This window comes from Octopus bimaculoides, chromosome 14 (assembly GCF_046866305.1).
Source record: "Octopus bimaculoides isolate indiv1 chromosome 14, ASM4686630v1, whole genome shotgun sequence".
NCBI lineage: Eukaryota > Metazoa > Mollusca > Cephalopoda > Octopoda > Octopodidae > Octopus > Octopus bimaculoides.
The window spans coordinates 44,365,724-44,388,223 of NC_142941.1; the positions used below are offsets into that span (position 1 = coordinate 44,365,724).

The 22,500-nt window shown below is 34.6% G+C and overlaps 1 protein-coding gene and 1 long non-coding RNA gene across 5 annotated transcripts in view; one reads left to right on the forward strand and one right to left on the reverse strand.

Annotated features, from left to right (window-relative positions):
* Positions 1-22,500, forward strand: part of LOC149132709 (uncharacterized) — a 126,617-nt gene that overhangs the window by 20,462 nt on the left and 83,655 nt on the right. The window lies entirely within an intron of this gene.
* The window catches only part of LOC106878225 (protocadherin alpha-3), a 94,489-nt gene that overhangs the window by 14,537 nt on the left and 57,452 nt on the right, over positions 1-22,500 (reverse strand). The window contains exon 1 of one of the 4 annotated variants that reach the window (XM_052973124.2): positions 8,143-8,481. The exons of the other annotated variants lie outside the window; for them this stretch is intronic. The gene's annotated coding sequence lies outside the window, so the exon portion shown is untranslated. Of the gene's footprint in view, positions 1-8,142; positions 8,482-22,500 lie in introns of those variants that run through there. 4 annotated transcript variants of the gene reach the window in all.

A 22,500-nucleotide genomic window follows, 5' to 3' on the forward strand; every position in this document is an offset into this window, starting at 1 on the left:
GCCTATCCATTCCACTAGCTGCCAAACAATATCATTACAATATAAATACCAGCATAATAACATTGACAAAAGCCACATGTTCGTCATTTTGGAGAACAAAAAAATATATTCCTAAAATTACTATGCTTCTAAATGATGCTTTATAAAACAGAACGGAATAAATAAACATTGCTTGTGATATTACACATTACCTTGACTGACTGAACGCATTACTGACTAAAACAATGCTGTTAACAAGCAGATAGTCAAACTTGCTCATTTTACCTAAGTTATACACACACAAAGACATAGGTGCTGGCATGGCTGTATGGTAAGAGGTTTGCTTCCCAACTTCATAATTGCCCACGGGCATATGGCATAGTGATTAAGAGCACTGGCTACTAGCCCCAAGATTCCGAGTTCGATTCCAGAATAATAATAATAACAAAAAATACCTTAGGAATGAGAACCCAGGTTCGAAATTTCCCCAAGACACCTGATGAAAGCTGGAGGGCATATCAACCGAAATGTGTTAACAACAAACAAAATGAGGACAAATATTTGTCAAATGTAATTAATGTAAATAATGTGTGTGTGTATATATATATATATATATATATATATATATATATATATATATATTCACACACACACATACATACATATCTATATATATATACATACAAAACAGAATGCAAAAAGCAGGAACAAAATTCAAAGATTTGGATTCCACCAATCCAAATCTCTGAACTAGTAATTTAATTAATCAATCTTGAAAGAATACAAAGCACAGTTGCTCTTAGTAGGATTTGAACTCAGAACATAAAAAGCCAGAACAAGCACAGCAAGGCTTTTTACCCTACAGTCTTACAACACAATCAATTCACCATCATTATAGTGTGTTAATACCCAAGCAAAATGCTCCCTTGACACCGGACATGTACAAATGAACACTCCCACTTTTATACTTCATGGCCAAAGATTTAGATAGCTTAATTAAATTTTATATATATATATATATATATAACATCTAATTACATGATTAGATATTCTCATGTATTTTTAAATATTATTAATAGTGTCCTATTTTATAATCTTCATTTATTTCTGCTACGTTTGCTTGACATTGGAAATTAATTCTTTTACTGTTCCAGTGACAATCCCAAATTTTCTTTCTTTTATTCTTGTACTGATGTCTCTATTTGGATTGTGGCACTGCTGGATCACAGCCTTGAGAGAGTTGTAGTTGATTATCGACTCCCAGTACTTCGTCTGCTTCTTATTTTATTGATCTCTGTTTATCGAGTGGCTACATCCTGAATAAATAAATACCACAATGTATTCTTCTTTTGAGGAGTTGAATTATCAACAGTCACTTGCCATTATATACAATCACTCATATGCACCCAGAAATGCACATACGTACACATTCACACACACACACACGTGCACACACATACATATATATTTATATATACATACATACATATTTATAAGTATACATACATACATACACACACACATACATATACACACACACACACACACACACACACATATATATATATATATATATATATATATATCTATATATATATAAATATATACACACACAAATATATATCATATTATATATATAATATTATATATGATGATATATTATATATAAGAAACAGGCTTCAGTGCAGTTTGTATCAACTATATTTTATGCACAAGGTTTAACTCAGTCTGTGGCAATGGTTGAAGGCATTCCGTAGTGTGCTACACAGTAGGATTGAACTCAGAAGCATTTGGTTATAAAATGAGCTTCTTAACAATTCAACCAAACTGTGTTCATAGATCCAGCATTAAAAAAACTGTATGCTATAATTCTACTTTTAGTCTACATTTTAACCTTCAAAAATCTTTATAAAATTATTTGGTGACTTGAAAAAACTTGCAATCAATCAAAAACTTCACAAAGCAGGCACCAATATTTTTTAAGGGTTATCAAGAAGAGAGAATACATATGGCAAGCTGGCAGAAAAGTTGGCATGCTGGGCGAAATGCTTAGCGGTATTTTGTCTGCCGCTACATTCTGAGTTCAAATTCCACCGAGGTCGACTTTGCCTTTCATTCTTTCGGGGTCAATTAAATAAGTACCAGTTACGCACTGGGGGTCAATATAATCGACTTAATCCGTTTGTCTGTCCTTGTTTGTCCCCTCTGTGTGTAGCCCCTTGTGGGAAGTAAAGAAATAAGAGAGAACACATACCATTTTGGGGTTTTCCTCTTGTTGGTTTCATAGTGCACTAGCCCTACCCACTTAATCAAATGGCTGGTATTTGATATTATGTGTTTTTCATCTCAGGATTATCAACACAATTCAGTTCTTCCGAATCATGCTAAATTTACATGGAAACCAAAGTGATTTCAATATGTTGCTGCTATAACATGAGTAATCTGCAAAACAAGGTGTTTAGTTCCATGATATTTAAATCCAATCTCTTGCTCACGGAAATCTATCATTAGTAACAAAATGTGTACAGGCACAGCTGCATGGTAAAGATGTCTCCTCTGCAGCTGCTAGCTATATGGATGTGGGTTCAATGACGTGGCACAGTGGCTTAAGCAAGTTTCTTTTTCTCATAGCCTCATAACTTTGTGAGTGGAATTTAGCCAACCGAAACTGTATGTAACCTTGCATCATCATCATCATCATCATCATCATCATCACCACCACCACCATCACATCATTATCATCATCATCATTATCATAAACTGTCCATTGACCTCAACAATACTCTTAGGAGACAGAACACTGATGCACCACCCCTACCCACTACCCACCACACACCCCCAACAGGATTCCTGCAGCCTAGGATGAAAAACTTTGGAGGAGTGCAATCTAGTTTTCATACTGTGACATGTGATTATATATATATATCCAGAATTGCATGTGTTTGTGTACATAAGTCTGAGTATGCATGTGTGTGTGTGTGTGTGCGTGCATGCGTGCATGTCTGTGCATGTGTGCATATGCAAGTGAGTGTGTATGTATCATTTGCTAATTATATCATTAAAAGTTGTAAGTGCAGATCAAAAAGCCACTAAAATTGTACTCTCAAACAAGACAACTTCTGGTATTTGTTCTGTCCAAGTTGTTCAGATAGATGTCCCGTTATCACTTTTACTGCAGTAAATGCAGCAAACCAGCAATTGGTTTATTGGAAAACTGTCATCAATGACACTATTGTTTACAAAATACTGTATGAAATAAAACCAAAAAAATACAAACTCACATATTGAAACCCGGATGTGGATTTTTGTAGTGATAATATCACAGCTTTGGTCTATACTTAATATTTTAAATGAGATGTATACTTCAGTAAACAAAGTGAAAACAAACTCCATTATTAGAAATGTTATATTTTCAATTTTTTTCTTTATCCAGCAAAAAAAGTTAGCTGCTGAGAATTGAAAAGTGCTAGCAAACAAAAACTATCAACTCTATCGTATTGATAAAAGCATTGCTAACTTCTATCACAAAGTGATCAAAACACAAGACACAAACAACAGATAGAAGCATAGTAATGTATAGCACTCAACAGTTTTTTTAAAAACAAACCTACTCTTGTCATATAGATAGAAAAAAGAAAAGAAAAGCATGAATTTCACTGCTGGTTCATAATTTAGTTGCTTTCGACATCTGTTTCATTAAGAATAAATATAATTAATTCCATAATTATGTAATTAAGATACATAATTAATTAACATAAATTAAATTAATTTAAAGCAATATTTATCCCAGATTAGCAGGAATATTACAGTAGGATCACACAGACCCCTTGTCCAACTATTTTCTTCCTCAAAAAGTTTTTAAAATATTACCATAGGACACTTTCCTTTTACCAATATACAATATGAACTCACACTGCTACATCACTAACTATAGACTATTTCAGAACTAGTTTAAATACAAAGCAAGGCAGAGAAAATCAGATATATTCATACACACCCATAGAAAGCTCACATGTACACATACAAGCACATATACATATGCATAGAAAAAAAGACTACACAACCACAAATGCATAAACTTGTACATAATCATGAAAACATATAAAAGGGGCACAGCAAAAATATAGTAGAATCACACACACCAAATAGGTTCTTCCTCAATATTACCATAGGGTACTATCCTTTTACCAATATACCTGTCGACCTGTGCTTGACGGCCACAATCATGGCCTGTTGCACTTCATGTTTTGATTAGAGCTGACTTGAGGTTAAGTAACAACAATTCTGACATTATTCAAAAATCTTAACCACACACACACACACAAATGTAAAAAATACATTATGCTTCCACAGGAAAAACAGGCCTTATATCTATCATCCTTATAAACATCAACAAATCATTTCATCCTATTTTTGCCACTCATTAATTCCAACCCATGCTAGCATGGAAAGCGGACGTTAAACGACGACGATTAAGTAACAAAATACTCAAAAACTCTTCACTAAACAATGCAAAACAATTGGCTAACAGTCAACTTTTCAAGTCAACAAACCTGTATTAAATATGGTGGTTTCAAAGTTTTGCACAAGACAAGTAATTTTAAGGGAAGGGTGCAAGTTGATTACATCAACCAATGGCATAGCTAATAGAGGACCAAAGGGAGGGGTCAATCCCACCATCCAAGCACATTTTTCAAAATTGGTGCCTTTTATAAAATGTATAATCAATGAGTTAAAAATTGTTTGGTATGTGTTATGGTGCCATTTTTATGCGCTCACTCCCTCAAAGTTTAGAACCTTGTTACAGCTCTGACATCAACTCCAGTATTTGACAGGTACATTATTTTATTGATCCCAGTGAGGATGAAAGGTAAATTTGACCTCAGTGGGATTTAAACTCAGATTGATAAGAGTCTGAAGAAATGCCACTACACATTTTGAAATTACCTCAGTTCGTACGTTAACCTGGTGGAGGCGCAATGGCCCAGTGGTTAGGGCAGTGGACTCGTGGTCATAGGATCATGGTTTCGATTCCCAGACCGGGCGTTGTGAGTGTTTATCGAGCGAAAACACCTAAAGTTACACGAGGCTCCGGCAGGGGATGGTGGTGAACCCTGCTGTACTCTTTCACCACAACTTTCTCTCACTTTTACTTCCTGTTTCTGTTGTGCCTGTATTTTCAAAAGGTCAGCCTTGTCACACTGTGTCACGCTGAATATCCCCGAGAGCTACGTTAATGGTACACGTGTATGTGGAGTGCTCAGTCACTTGCACATTAATTTCACGAGCAGGCTGTTCCGTTGATCAGATCAACTGGAACCCTCGATGTCGTAAGCGACAGAGTGCCACCACCATGTTCACCTATTCTATTTAACTCCTTCCTACACAATTTTCCCATATCTCCACAAAATATACGTCCTCAGCTGGCAATGAAATCATAGTCACCTCTTGCCATCATTCCCAGACACAGCTTCACAACCTATCCAACCCTCCATCAACCACCTAGAAACATGGCTTCAAACAACAAATAGAGTCAAACGTAGCATCTACCAAATTCTCCACCTCTCTCTCCAGCCACTAACATCAAAGAATATTAGATACAGTCAACTAGCACACTCAATAATTTTAGCATACATCACACACTAAAGATAAAGATATCGTGTACAAAACAGTCACCAGCATGGCTGTATGGTTAAGTTGTTCACTTCATAACCATGTACTTCTAGTTCAATCCCACTACATGGCACCTTGATCAAGTATCTTCTACTATAACCATTAGTTGGCCAATACCTTATGAATGGAATTCAGTAGATTTGAACTGTATTTATATATGAAAGCATATAATATATGGGATTTTATGCAAATTAATAATACTTATGAACTGTGAAAGAGAATATAATTGCTTAATGCTTAACATTATTTTTATCTGATCTTGTCAATTGCATATGATAACTTGGACGTGTTTCTGACTTATTAAACCTCTTCAGTAAAGTATAGCAGTCTCTGTTGTCAGAAAATTAAAGATAAGAGAATCATTGCATTAATTTATGATATTGTAGGAGAGCAGACATCACACATTTCGAAAAAGGCTTAGGGAAATTAACCTGGGGATGCCATCCATATTAAAAATAATAGTTAAGTCATTGCCATCATACATATTGTAGCTTTACCTTTCTCAGTTTTATCTAGTGTAAATCAGGGTTATCTGGAAAGTGATTAACGTTTTGAATTGTATCAAAATCTCTAATACTATAATGCAGTTTTCCAAGCATCTAGCAACAATTATTTTCTTTCAAATTTTTTGACTAATTTTACGTATGTTTACCTATTTTTATTTTGTTACCCCTTTTCCCTATTTCTTGTAACTTTGAAAGGATTTTTTTTTTTTGTCAGCTTTCTGTAAACAATGTCTTTGAATATTCATTTCTGTAAATAATATTGGTTAGGTCCTCTAAAAGCTTGTTTTGTTAAACAATTTCCAGTGGTTTGTGTGAGACATACGACTTCTCTTAGTTATATTTCTAAGTAACAAGCCAGTGATGGGGCTTCCCTGTGGTTATTCAGTCAGCTAGAAATAGCATCTGAATTTCCCTCAAAATCACTCTTTATCATCTCAGGCAAAAAAAAAAAAAATGGAATATCTTTGATTATATATGTTTGATTACAGGTAACCTGGAGCTAAGCAATAACTACTTGTAAACTAATGAGGAAGTCTTTCTTAGGTTATTTAACCTGTGTGTATCAATTAGTCAGAAGGAAAAACAATGCCTAAAGACCCTTGACAGAGCCTCTGAAACAGATCAGGGATAGGGAAGAAGCTATCCTCAAACTGGGAACCTGGCATGAATGCATGCAACAGGATGGACTCAAATAAAAGCACCCAAGAATTAATCAAGAATATTAAACCAAGAAGTAGAGGAAGTTTACCACCAAAATAGGCCTTGGTGGGATACAAATTCAGAATTTAAAGAACCAGAACAAATACCACAAGGTAACTTGTCCATTGCACTCACAACTCTACCAGTTCATGACCCCCAGAAGGATATGAGGCAAAGTTGACCTCTGCAGGATTTGAACTTGGAATGCAAGGAGTGAGTATGAATAAAAACCATAAGGCATTTTGTTCAATGCTCTAATGACTTTGCCAATTCTCCATCAGCTCAGAATAGCAGTCAAGTTACACTCAAATCACACACTACCACTTAAAAAAAAATAGAAGGACACATTGGATTATGTAGTTTTGGATACATTGTTTAAAAAATAAGATTGGATGGCCATAGCTGGAATATTTTGATCCTAGTTCAACTTGACCTAAGCTGGCTTGGAGCCTAATCAACAACAACGATGGCAACATTATTAGCAACAACATACATAGAGTTAGGGAAAAATATGCTGACTGTGTGGTTAAAAAGCTCACTTTGCAACCACATAGTCTCAGGTTCCATCCTACTGCATAGCATCTGGGCAAGTGTCTTCTACTACAGCTCCAGGCCAACCAATGCCTTATGAATGATTTTGATAGATGGAAACTGTGTGGAAGACCATCATATATACATGTGTGTTTGTGTGGAATATGTATGTATATTTTTATGTGTCTTTGTGTCTGTATTTGTCCCCACACTGCTTCACAACTGGTGTTGATTTGTCGATGGCTCTATACCATAGCAGTTCAGTGTAAAGAGAGACCAATAAAGTAAGTACCAGACTTAAAATATGTACCAGGGGGCGGGGTTGATTTGATTGACTAAAACTGTTCATGACCACAGTCCAGTGACTGGAATCAAGTAAAGGATAGAAGATTGTTGCTGTAACAATTTTTGAGAGGAATGAAATCTCATAAAACCATTATTGTTCCCAACATTAGGCGAAAATTTCTGCAAAAATACGGCAATGTGATACGACGAAAATTGGTTTTGGCCGTACAAAAACAAACAAATAAAATATAAAACAAAAAAAATAATGAATAAATAAATAAATCAAAGTCCTCTTGCTTGACTAAGCTGTAACCCTAAATTTGATGTTGAATTTAGGAGCCGGTTAAAACGTTTTCCTTACGTGTTTCTCATTATTTTCGTTTAAGACAACTTGCTTTTCCCACAGGTAAAATATATTGGACAAAAACAAAAAAAAAAAAAGGAAAAATAAAAGAAAAGATATGGAAACCTGTATAAAATAAATAGATTTTCTTCTTGCTGTTGTTGTTGGTGGTGGTGGCGGTAGTGGTGTCCTTATCGCCATTTATGTTGTTATTGTTGTACTGTGCGTTTTCTTGTTTCTCTTCCTCCTTTCGTCCATTTAGGTCATGTCGAAGCAGAGCTTCAGCCACAGAGCTTATCCAATTGAACCAATTGAATACTGCAAAACGTATCATTATGTTTTTTTGTTTTTTTTTTATATCTGTCACATTAGTGAGGTTCCAATCTATAATGAAACAGGAGAGTAAGGCTAGAGACTTGTGTACAGTGGGTGACCAGTTAGAATCTGGCTACTTTCTTTTAGTTGTGGTGGTGGTGGTGGTAGTGGTAATAGTGGTGATGGGTGGGGGGGGGGTTGCTGTTGGTGGTGATGGTGGTAACTGTAGTGGTAGTGCTGAGGGTGGTGGTGGTTGGTGGTGGTAGTAGTAGTGGTCGGTAGTTGTGGTGGTGGTGGTAATAGTGGTAGTGGTGGAAATAGCAGTAAAACATTCATAGCAATGGTGAAGATAATTTAATATTAGTGATGGTGGTGGTCATGGTAGTAGTAGTAGTAGTAGTAGCGGCTGCAGCGGCGACAGCGGCGACAGCGGCGACAGCGGCGACAGCGGCGACAGCGGCGACAGCGGCGGCAGCAGTGGCAGCAGCGGCAGCGGAGGCATCGGCGGCAGCGGTGGCAGCGGCGGCAGAATCTTTAAAATACTGGACAAAAATGCTTAGCAGCATTTCTTTCAACTTAAGTTCTGAGTTCAAATAACACATAGGTCAATTTTGCCTTTCATATATTCTGGGTTGGGTACAATAAGTAGCAGTCAAGCACAAGGATTGACACAATCAACTGTCTCTCTTCCCACAAAATTTCAGGTCTTGTGCCAAGAGTAGAAAGAGCTATGTAAAACCTTTGTTATGTTCAGCCATACTTACTTCATTTTGAGCCCTTTAGACAAATGTTTAAAATAAATGTTTTGGAATAACTGACAAAACCACTGATCTAGGATCAAAGATTATGTTATATAACTAAAGTGACTTCTTTGGTGTTGATTTAGTCAGGTAAATTTGAATTAAGTAGAATAGTTGTAAATCAAACGTATCCTTGTCATAGCCATCTTGTCTAAATCTGTTCAGACACTGTATACAAAGAGCTGCATTATCAAATGTGTCTTTACCATTTACTTAAGACAGTAGGGTGAAATATGAATGAAATTTGGTTGCTAATTTTTGTAGATTGGGCAACCACTACATAGTGGCCCTCTCAATGTTTATTGGTGATTTTTTCAATGAGTTAAATATTAAATCTAATAAATGAAGTACTGCAGGATTGAGGTGGCACAAGAATTACAAATTAGATTAACAGAAACAAAATTGAGAACATTTCTATAAATGTTGTCATTGTTAGTCATAAGTCAAACTCAATGGAGATGTTAGAGTGGCTTATGATCAAACATCAATCTAACCATAACCACAGCTTCTTGCCTTCAGTGATAATGCAACCCAGACAACATTATCCAATATTGTATTGTGAGTTGAGGGATATTTGTTTGCTATTTCTAGCTATTCAAGCAATTATGCACAATTGCTTTCATTGGCTCGTTCTACCAGTGTTGATGACACAGGCAACTGATTTTAACTTAAAAACACAAGTTAAAGGTTGTTGAAATTACTAAGTATATGAAACTATGAGAAAGACAGACCCGGTTGAATATTTAGTGTTGGCTTACTGGCCAAATACTTGACAATTTTATACCTGAGCCTTTATGCTGTATTGTGCTGTAAGCAAACAAACAATTCTAAATGGCCAAGTACTCTTCTAGTTGCAATACGTACGGATAAAAAGATTGTTGGGGAAGTGGTGAGATATCAGTCACAACTGTAAGATAAAAAAAAATTAAAGTCAGATTCTTTAGCTTTTTCTTTAGCTTGCAAGGTTGAGCTCAAATCTTTCCTGTGAGCCTGGTCAAAGGCAATCAAAAGCCATTTTAATACATACCACCCATCCCCATTATTCACTGCATGAATGGCAAGACTTCTATGATGCTCTAATGATGTAATACATTAGAGGGGATTACTTCTCTTTTTATGGAACTGTGTAGCTACGAAATGTGAGCAGTAAAACAGCAAATGCTGAAGAAGCCAAATAGAGCAGATACAATATTGAAAATCTACAACTGATATTTTAGAAAATCATTGATTTCAGGTGAGCTGGAAAGTGAGTATACATACCCCCCCAGCACACACAGACACACACACACACACATGCATGCATGCGATCATGCACACACATATATATATCTGTTAGTTACCAAATCAGGAAAGAATCAGTTGCTAGAGACATGTGATATGAATGGGTTATAACCTGTATTTGCTATATGGCCATATTATTACCATTGGTTTTCATTGTCGATATTGCTCAGAAGAGAAAGAACGAAATTTCTTGGAATGAGATTGTTTAGCAGGTTTAAGAAAGGAATGACAAAAGCAATAATGATCTAGAAAAGGGGGTAATTTAGTAGATCAATTGAAACCAACCAGCATGGAAAAAAAAAAAAAAAAAATCAGTAAGAACAACAACGACTACAGCAACAACAGAAACTGATCTAAAAAACACAAATGATGAATAGAGTTTGTGTTGTCAGATTATTTTTAAAGTTTTAAAACGATTCGATAATATTGAATATGGTAGCCACTAAGAAGCAAATAAATAACTCTGGTGTCAAAATAGACATTTAACCTCGAATATATAAGACTGAAAAACAAAAAAATAATAACAATAAGCCAAAAAACAAAGACATTTACTTTCCAAGCATACTTTAAAAGTCTTATCTGAAGAATTTTTAATTTTTTTTCCTTTTCTTTTTCTTTCTTTTTTTTTTCTCTTTTTAGCTGCTACTAATCTTTTCAATATGCTATCAAGCTGCTACCGTTTCCCCCCCCCCCCTACCAACATTCATCTCTCCACTAGCTTTCTCACTGAATTAGTAATAATTTACTACAGCAATTCAGTACGATCTGCCTATGCAGTATATCAGAGATGACCAATAAATTTAACAGCAGATGGGGGTTGAAGCTATTTCCTACTTCTCCGTTTTTACCTTAAGGTTATGGAGTTAGCAGTAAATTATACATATATATTTTTTTCTCTCTTTTTATGACATAGGAAGAAGTACTTGTACATGAAGATTTTATAGAAACAGAAAGGAAGGAAGATAAGAAAGGTGTGAGATATTTAAAAAATCAGAAAGAAAATTTTTTAAAGAAGTTGGTAAGAAGTGAGAAATGAGTATTTGATTGAAAATGAAGACAATTTAGTGAAATAAATTAAGATTACATGGATATGGAATGAATAAAGTGATAGAATTTGACTTTAGCTATGCATGATATAGTCACAATCCCTTTAAAATACAACAACAGCTAAGTTTAAAAACCATTATTATTTTCCATTACTTTGATAAAATATCACCATGAATCTGTAGAAACAGCATTCCGAAAAGAAATGTGACCTTGAATAAGGGAGAAAAAAAATGTGTCTGTTTTTGATCAATCACTTTCAAACACTTTAGATAGATTTTTCTTTCAGAAGTGTAAGCCAGATAAAGTATCTATTTATGTTTTGAAAGACAGATCTCTATGCATTATTCATAAGTTTTCTTTCTTTGAAGAGATAAACTAAAAAACATGTGAAAGAGCAATCGACAGAATGTTTGAAATAAAAGAGAGGGAGAGAGGATGATGAGAGAATGGAAATGGGTAAAGATGAGAGAGAGAATGTGAGGAGGAGGATGAGAGAAGATTGGAAAAGAGTAAGATATACAGAGAGTGAAGAGGAAAAGATTGAAAGATAAAGTATATGTGAAAGAAAGTGGAAAGGTTGAAAGAGAGATTGAAAGTGAAAAAGAGACAGAAATTAGTTAAAAGTGACAAAAGAGGAGATGCAAAGCATTGAGTCATGGCTTATATTTAAAGTCTACACCAATATAATCAAATATCTAGCAGAGATAGTTTATTGATAAAATTGCATCAATACCATCAATAGATGTTTGCCATTGTTAATAATGTGTAATTAACACACATTATACTACCTTTCATCCAGTTATTGTCTTCACACATTACATTTTTTTCCCTCAGTTGCTCACCAACTAACTGTTTATTAGATTTACATATGACAGAAGAGTAACTCACCAGAGATATTAAACACCATTTATACAGACACACCTAATTATATGTGCCAACTCAATTAGCCACAGAATGGCTTAGATTAATAGAGTAACTTCCCCTAGAATCATGAAACCATAATTTTCAGTAATTGTTTGCTTATCTCTCATATTGAAAACTCAACTTTTACATTTTGTAATTGTTTATTCCTAGCTTCAGAAATACTGTATTTGACGTACTCTCATGGGAAATGAACCAGCTATCACTGATTTATAAAACTATAGCCATTAAGTTGTAAATTTGCATTGCAAAATTGGAACTGTGCAACACACTAAGCCAACTTTGTTTGGAAAAATTCTTGGAAAAATAAAGAGAAAATTGGCTAATTTTTTGGATAGACTAATGGCTATGATATTTCAGTGCAATTTTCACATATTTGAAAAACATAACAACATCAGCAATAAAATAATCAATAACCAAGCTAAAACAAATTTATTGCTTTTTCCTTTTTTTTTTGTTTCATCATTTCCCACCAAATCTATCATATTTATCTTCATATATATATAATCTCCCTCTCTCTCTTTCTTCCTTCCTTCACCCTCCACATCATCCCTGTTTTCTCTTTTCCCCTCTTTAGTGCTTCCTCTCTTTATCAATGTTCATACTCAAGCACTTGCTTTTCTACTCTCCTTTCTCTTCACTTTCTCACCTCCATTCACGCACACAAAAACACATACACACATGCATCTATACATCTACATGTGCATGTTCTCCCTTCCTTCCTCTTTCTCATCCTTTCATTTTGAATATTTCTCACTAATTTAAGTATTATCAGGTGATTTACAACTTGCAAAACATTTCACTGGGTTTCAACATACAAGACTTTTTGAAGACTTAACATCTACAGAAGTGGATGAGGGAAGTAGGAACCATAACAGCGCCTAGTTTGCTCACATCTATCAATATCTATTTTGTCATCTATGTCTATATAGATATCCTTATAACACAATTTATTTACCTATAGCTCCCCAACTATGATACATACATTCTCATACATACATACATGCACATATATATATATATGTATATATATGTATGCATATATATGTATATACATAAATGCATATATATATATATATATATATATATATATATACAAGCACACATACACACACACATTTAAATGTATGTATATGTGTGGATATATTACCATGAATACACATATTGTATACATACATTACATGTGTGTGTGTGTTTGTGTGTGCATATGTGTGTGTTTGTGTGTGTGTGTATGTATATATTAATGAAATTTTTATTAATAAAATTTATAGTGTGCTCTAATGAAATTTATATATATATATATATATATATATATATATATACATATTAAAAAAAAACATATTAGTATTTCTACTTTATCTCTTCTTTTTTGTCTTCCTCTTCTTGTCTGTCTTCACTTATAAAGGTAAATACCAGAACAGTGCACACACACACACACACACACACACACACACAACTTATATATAATGAAAACTCCATATAGACATACACTAGAACAGAGAGAGCAATAAGATCAGTGTTGAAGCCATGGAAATAAAATTTTCATTGCAAAAGTCAATTAGCTTACTAAGTGGAATTTTAGTTTGCCAGAATTTTCTTCAGCTAGCTTTGAAAAGAAAGTTTTTATGGCATAGCATCAGACAAACTAAATGTGTGAATAAATTTTGATTGAAATGTACTGCCATTGACAAGAATTTAAGAACACCTATATGTACACACACACACACACACACACACACACACACACAAACATATTTATCGATGTATGTGTGGTGTATGTGTGTATACGTATATATATGTATGTATATATATATAGATATGTATAATACACACACATATATATATATATTATATATAAATGTACATATATATATATATATACCTTTGAGAAAATGCAATAGCAATGAAACATTTGTACAATTGTCAGGTAGTCATATACATACTCACACATACTCACACATACAGTATACACACACACAAACAAATATGCACACGTGTGTGTGTGTGTGTTTGCATGTATGTGTGTGTGTGTTTGTATGTGTGAGTGTGTATGTGTGTGTGCTTATATATATTTCTATAACTGTTGGCTTGTCTTTCTTTTGCTCATAGTACATAGTTTGTCCTGAATCCTCACATACAAGTATCTGTATGAATATAAGTCTGAGACCTGAGTATGTATAAGTGTTTTCCTGTGTCCGCACAATTGATTCTGTATGTATATGTGTATGTATCCACTACCCCTCCACACACACACACACACACACACACACACACACACACACACACACACACACATTCAGGGGGGTGAAATAAACTAAATTAGACTTATTGGTCAATGAGTCATGCATTCAAATCTACAAGTGTTTCTAGACATGACATTTAATTCTACATTGTTTTAGTTCACGTAGCTGTTGAGAATAAATATATTAAGCTTATGTTAGTAAAGTTACCTTTGAGAGACTAGCATTCTGCCCAGAGAGAGAGAGAGGGAGGAAGGGAGAGAGAGAAGGAAAAAAAGAGAGGGACAAAGTGAGATAGAGAAAGAGTAATAGTAATAGAAAGCAACAGAGGCTAAGAATCAGATGTTTATCTAGACTATGGGGAGCTTCTAAGAAGAACTTTATCAACAAGTACAAAATTTCTTTTGGGACTCCCTTCTTCAAATGCTAGTTTTCAATATATACAAACATTTTCTGAGACTATAGGAAATTCCCTTGTCTGGATATGATGCACCAACAGCAGCTTTCTCTCCCTCCTCTCATAGGATTAGAAACAATGGCATAAAGCTGTTTATGGCATCCTTAAGAAGGTTTGCTTCTGTTTATATAGATTCCAAATTGGTCTAATCTCCAACTCAAAGTTGCAAGTTTCAAAACGGTGTGCATGTGGCTGTAGGGTGGAATGGGTTGGTGCAGAAGCTTTCAGAGTTTCTGTACAATTGGTAAATTACTAATTTTATTGATGAGGGTATCTTCATAGCAATATGGGCATAGATGGGTTTTCAGTTTCACCATGCAGTACCTTGGACAAACGTTATCTGTTATAAGCTCAGTTTGCCAGCCATCTTGTGAGTGGAATATGGTAAAGTGAAACAGTGTGGAAGATTGCTGAAAGGTAGAATAGAATTAAAACCCACTCCACTTTTTTTATTTTTTGGTTTAAAACCACCAACTGACTTATAAATGAATTTATCACAGAGCAATCTGAAAATAACCTTCCTTCTCAACAGTATCAGATGCCCAGGAAAGAGTAATGGACACTGCACTAATAAAGCCATAAAATAAAAAGAAAAGCTAGAGTAAGTCTGGTATATTCATTTGAGGCAGTATCCAAATTAATATTGCCATCATGTATCATATTGTTGAAAGGTATTTATCCTGAGATAACTTCTCTCATGGACGTGTTGTGTTAAAAACAAAATGAATAACAGAGGGAGACAAAAGTTCATCTCTATAGTGGCCTGTAAGAATAAATTAATTTCCATCCCTTTCCAGTATTTATTGTGTTTTTAATACAATAAATATCTCCATAAGAAATGTTATCTCAGACAAAAATAACAGATCTGGTTTAGCAATTGTATTTATACATTGAGCATGATACATAGATGGATATTGTAAGGGGAAAGTATCTTCAACTGGCACTCCGTCAGTAATGATGACAAGTGATCCAGTTGATCCGATCAACAAAATGACCTGCTTGTGAAATTCACATGCAAGTGGTTGAGCACTCCACAGAGAGACATACCCTTAACAGTTCCCAGGGAGATTCAACTTGACATAGGATGTTTCAAGGCTGGCCCTTTGAAATACAGGTATTATTTATTTTTGCCATTTTAGTGGACTGGTGCAATGTGAAATAAAGTGCTTTGCTTAAGGACACAATGCATCGCCAGGAATTGAACTCATGACCTTACGATCATGAGCCGAATGCCCTTACCACTAAGCCATGCACTTCCACTGAAAGTATTTTAGTCAGAAATATGTTATGCCTCATTACAAATTGAAAGAGATACAGAAAAGTGAGTATAAGGAAAAATTACATGAAATGCAGCACAAAGAAAATTTTGGAAATGATAAATGGAAAAAGGATAGCATTAAAAAAGGAAAACAGCTTAATCTGACTTTGTATAAATTATTCATTGGTGGCGTAGCTGTTTGTTAAGGAAAGGCATAGCTGTGTGGTCAAGAGGTTTGATTTGCTACTATGTGGTTCCAGAATCTATTCCACTGCATAACATCTTGAACAGATGTTTGACCAATGTCTTATGAATGGAATTTGGTCAGCAAAAATAATGTAGAAGTTTGTTGTGTATGTGTATGTATGTATATATGTACGCATGTGTGTATGTATGCATGTGTTTGTGTTTGTATATGTATCGAGGTTTGTACCATCTGGAGTAGAATACTATGTTGAGTTACAGCTCTTTAAATTAAAACAGCTTAAAAATAACTGAGCCATTTGAGGAACAGATATTGATAAATTAAGTAGCAGACTAAATTAAGCATTGGAGGTACTTCAGCTATAACAACACCTAAAATTTACCTGGTCAGGTAGAACATATCTTTGTCATTCATATAGTCAATCATTTTATACAAAGATGTGTCATACCCAATGACTGGTATAAAAGTATTATCATTAGCTATTAGAGCAAAGAAAAAACTCTAGAACTGGCAGCTATAGCAACATCAAAATAATGGCCCAGATTATGAAATTTTTGGGTATCTAGGAATACATTATTTAATGTGACCTTTCTTACTTTCTAAGATGGTAGTTTGTGTAACCTGGTGTGTCAAGGTATGTCTTTTTACATCAAAAGGTAATTTATCTTAACCATTTAATAAATAGAGATCAATATGATGAACTAAATTACTTGAAATCAATGTCCCAGCACAGGCACAATTCAGTGACTGAAACCAATAAAAATACTAAACCAAATCACTACATACATAAAGATCAATATCTGGGATTTCCTAATCTCAAATATTGTAGTATAATTTCTTCCTTAAATATGAAAATCTTACATGGAAAGTATATTGAGTACTTGTCTGGAGAATATCTACTGTTAAATTTTGGGGTAACTTTAATGTTTCATTTGCGCAATATTTTTTCAATGTGTTATATCACACATAATGAACAAATATTGTTGGTATCGTTGGTTATGAGATTCCAACTGACCAGTCACTGGTTCACTGTATTTGTGGTAGTACAACAAGGGAGTGTCTTTCCCTTGATATAGAGTAAATTATCTTGACAAGCTTAGTTTTCCATTTATCTTACCTTATCTGTAAACTTTACTGACACATATATGTGTATGTGTGTGTGTGTATACACACACACACACACACACACACACACACACACACACAAACAAACACAAACATGGATAAACAATCATCATCATCATCATCATCATCATCATCATTATCTACACCATCACCATCATCGTCAGTTTAATAACTGCTTTTAAATGCTTTCTATGAGCGGGACAGGATTTTCTCCATCGAAGCATCTTGCCATTCGTTTCAGTTTTTATTTTTTAAATATTCTTCATGAGGCCCAGGTTCCAGAGATCAACTTTTACATCTTCTTGTGCCTTCCTCATTCTTTCTCTTCCATGAGTTCCTTCCACTTGAATCATCTGGCACTTCTTTATCCAGCTCTCATTTTTCATATGCATCACATATCCATCAAAGTACTGTCTCCTCTCTTGTACACTTCACTTGATTTCTCTCGTACCCAACGTTTCTCTCAGCTCTGTTGTTTATGCACACTAATATAACACATCCTGTGAAACATACCAACCATATTTATTTCCAGTGATCACACATCGTCTGTATTCAATACAAATGTTTTGCTGCCATGAAACATTGCCCGATGTATGGAGCATCAAACCCTTGACAGGAAAAAGAACTCCTTTATTGCCAGCAGAGGTAATAGCTCCTTAAACTTTCCTCATCTGCACTACATTTTTATTCTTGCTACTATTCTTTTATGATACTTATTTCCACTTCTAATGTGGTCACTTAGTTGACAGAAGCTATCAACTATTTCTGGAGTTTCTGAGCATTTGTAGAAATTCATTTCATAGCTGCTCTTACTGCTAACTACTACTGTTTTCTTACTGACCATCAGATTACAGAGTATCATACTCAGTTAAAGGCCTTTTCCAGGTCAATGAATTACTCTGTCTTAGTACAAACTCAAACTGCACCTCATCTGGGCTAATTCTCTTCTTATCTTGTATTATAACTCTCACTGTTGCTTTCATAATCTGGACCCCCAGTTTGATGTCACTTTTGCTGCTTGCCCTAGAGCTTCTTCATTGCTACACCAACCATTAGGTAACATGTTTTTGTATAATCTGATTGACTATATTGGTGACAAAGTTATATCTTACTGCACCTGATCAATTTAGCATCTCATTAACTATCTCTGATTGTCCAACTACTTTCTCTTTGTTTTTATATGCTTAAACACACTTTCAACCATATATCTGGTAACTTCAGTACCTCATCCCTCTGTTGAGTTTACATAGCATTGTCTCACTCACTCATTAATTAACCTCTTATTTTTTCTCATTAATTAACCTCTTACTGTAACATTTCTATGCTTCGTTCTTTCTTTCTTTTTTTTTTTTGGTATCAATGAAGACAGTTGAGCTCCTATCATTTCCATACACACCTTTCTTCTGCAATATTTTGATTCACATTGATACACTGCTTTGCAATCTAGAAGGTGCTTTGTAATCCAAAACACTCCACGTCTCTGATCCACAGGTCAAAGAACATTGTCAAACCTCAAACTTTCAGCTTCTCTCTTTGTTAAATATATTTGATGCCAAGTTTCTCATCTAGTTTCCCGAGAGAGAGTTCTTTGTCTTACCCATTTTTTCTAATCTTTTCAGGCCTGCCTTTTAGCTTTTAGGGTCCTATTTACTGTACCATTCTATCACCATGTAATCACATTCTGTCAAACTGGAGACTTACTACATATACAGATCTATTCTGTAACTTGCAACTGGTTATCTCATAGACTCAATCTTACCACGGCCATCTTTATGCGTTAATTAGTGCTTCATTGAGCCTAAATATTTGCTGATACACTTTTCAGCTTCTACGCTTTTTGTCTCTAGCTTATTTTGCATCTCTGAGGTCATCTAGCTCTTATCATGAGATCACTGATCACTAGCCTATATCAAGCAGTATATCCTCATTTGGGAAATATTTAGTATTAATATCCAGTTGTCTGTTGTATATCGTGGTGTATGTGAAGTCTGTCTGGCTTGCATGTTCACTTCTTTGCTTACTGACCAGAAGGCTGGCTAGATTACAGAAGTTATTGTTGCAACTGGCTGGGTCATTCATCATAGCTCATCCATAGCTTTCACCCATGACAGAGTAGCCACTATGGTGTCGACCATCATAGGTATTAAAATCATCAGTCATGGAAACAAGATTGTTGTCGTTCATTATCATGTTAATCTGAAAAATAGTCTTATAGAGATGGTCCATTTTATTCATCTGCCAACCTTGATTGTGATATACTTACAGAGAACACTGTTGTTGTCTTGCACCTTATTGTGAGTCTAAGCGTCAATCACATACTTCAACTACCTCAATTACTTTATCTATCCATTTCTCAGCAAGCGGTATGCCTGTTCCATCCACTCCAGTGCTGTTATCCACTTTGATAAATGTGTCCCTGTGTTCCTGATACGGCTGGTGTCTGGATGAGGTTTACCTCAGTAGACATATATACAGAACACATCTGATTCACACCATTTAAAAAATCTTTTTAATCTCTCCATACTTGACATTTTATCATGTCAAGGATGTATATGTGGGGTATGATAAGCTTCCATGCAGTTTCCATCTGCCAAATTCCATTCACAGGGTTATAGTAAACCTGAGACTGTAGTAGGTACCACTCGCTCAAAGTGTGTGTGTGTGCATGTGTGTGTGTGTTAAGATGGACTTCCACACAGTGTCTGTCTGTCTGTCAAATTCCATTCATAAGGCATTGGTCAAATTGAGACAATGATAAAAATCAATGGCCCAAGATGCTAAATAGTGAGATCAAACCTAAAACTATGTAGTCGCAAAGTGAATGTCTGAACCACACAATCATTCCTGTGCCTATCACTAAAAATAAAAAGTTGTATTTTAAATGGAACTTGCTCTTTGCATATCAAACAGACCTAATTACTCGGCTCCATTCACGATAAACCATATTCATTTATTACAAATGTTTTCTCTTTTATATAACATCATAACTGAACAGTTGAGATGGTTGATACCTCTCACTTGGAAACTGCTTTTTCATATTCAGGCATCAAAAAAACAAAAAAATGTTTTGCCACTCTAAGAAAAATGCAACAAACATTATTCCCAGCAATGTGATAGAAGGTAATCTAAAGATGCAATCTTTGGTGATGTAACAGTGTTAATAGAACATTACGATTCTTAAACATACCTTTGAACAAGACACAACGAGAGAGAGAGGGGAGTGGGGGGGGGAGTGGAAAATATTTGTCACCCATAAAGGAAGCATTCTCTGCAACTTCCCACATCCACCTGTATTAAACTATTGCTATAAGGATACATTAAATGTTTAAATGTCTAAGATGTGTTTATTGTTAATATAGTTATAATGTTTTTTGACTATCAATTTCATTTTTAAAGATGAAACATTTAAAAAAAAAATAATTTGCTCTTGTCATAAGACAGTTACAGAGTGTTACATTTTAAGTTCAAATCTTACTGGGGTTTACTTCGTTATTTATCCTAAATGACATACCAGTCGAGTCATGTCGGTGGTGCAACAGACTATTTGCCTTTCCAACAAATTTGAAACTTTGTCCTTATGTTACAAACATATATTTACATCTAGACTGTGTCTTAGTTGGATGTGGACATGATTCTTTCATTATGTAAAAATCTAAGCAGGCATTTGAAAATGATTGGAGATTAAAACCATTTGAGACTTAGTGTAGATGTGTAGATGTTAACACTGAATAATTATAATCATAATAACATATACAGATATGCATACATAAGTGCAAATATTAAATATGCATGTGCGTGTGTGTGTTTGTGTGTGTGTGTGGATCAAAACAGATTGATTCAAATTTCTTCGTACTTTGAGTTTCAAAGTGTGATGCTAATCCTCAGCCACAGGAAATTTGGCTCAAACTATTTTGATCCATATATGTAACTCTTGATAAATGTGCTGAGTGCCCTTCTTTTGTTTGTCCACTCAACTATGCTGATGCCTCACTCTCTCTCTCTCTCTCTATATATATATATATATATAAATATATATATATATATATATAATTCATATCTAGATTTATTAATATTTATTTTTTGCCAAATTATATATAGAAACAATTTTATATTAAACATAAGGATTACTCAATAGTCTTACACACACACACATACACATATACACACACATGCACACACACACTCATCATAGTGCTCATGGATATAATTATGGGTAAATATAAATATTTGGAGGTGTGTGGCTATTTGCTAGAGTATTGAACTCATGATCATACATTTATGGTTTCAATTCCTGGACTGGGCAACACATTGTGATCTTGAGCAAAATACTTCATTCCATATTGCCCCCAGTCCACTCAACTGGTAAAAATGAGAAATTCTGTGATGGACTGGCATCCTACCCCAGGGGAAATATACCTGCCATGAAAGTGTGAGACTGATCTTACGAGCCTTCAATAGAATTTTCAAATACATATATGCTTCTGCATGATTCATTATGAAATACTTAGATATGTCCACATCTTAAAACTCCAACTCTTTATGTACATATTCATACATATATAAATTTTTCAGTAAGTGCATGTGAAAATATGGGTCTCTTTCTATATGTGTCCATAGATGCCTCTGCATGCATTCTTATAAATACGCACAAACACACTTGTGTTTATGAATACAGAAGTAATCTCAAACAACAGAGAAAGGTAAGAAATGTAATCATATTCACAAGCTTAAGACCAAACAAACTTTATCATGCTAGATTGTTTCAAAAGGTAAATATATATTCATACACATTCTTATAAATACATATACATGCACACACACACACACAACCGTAT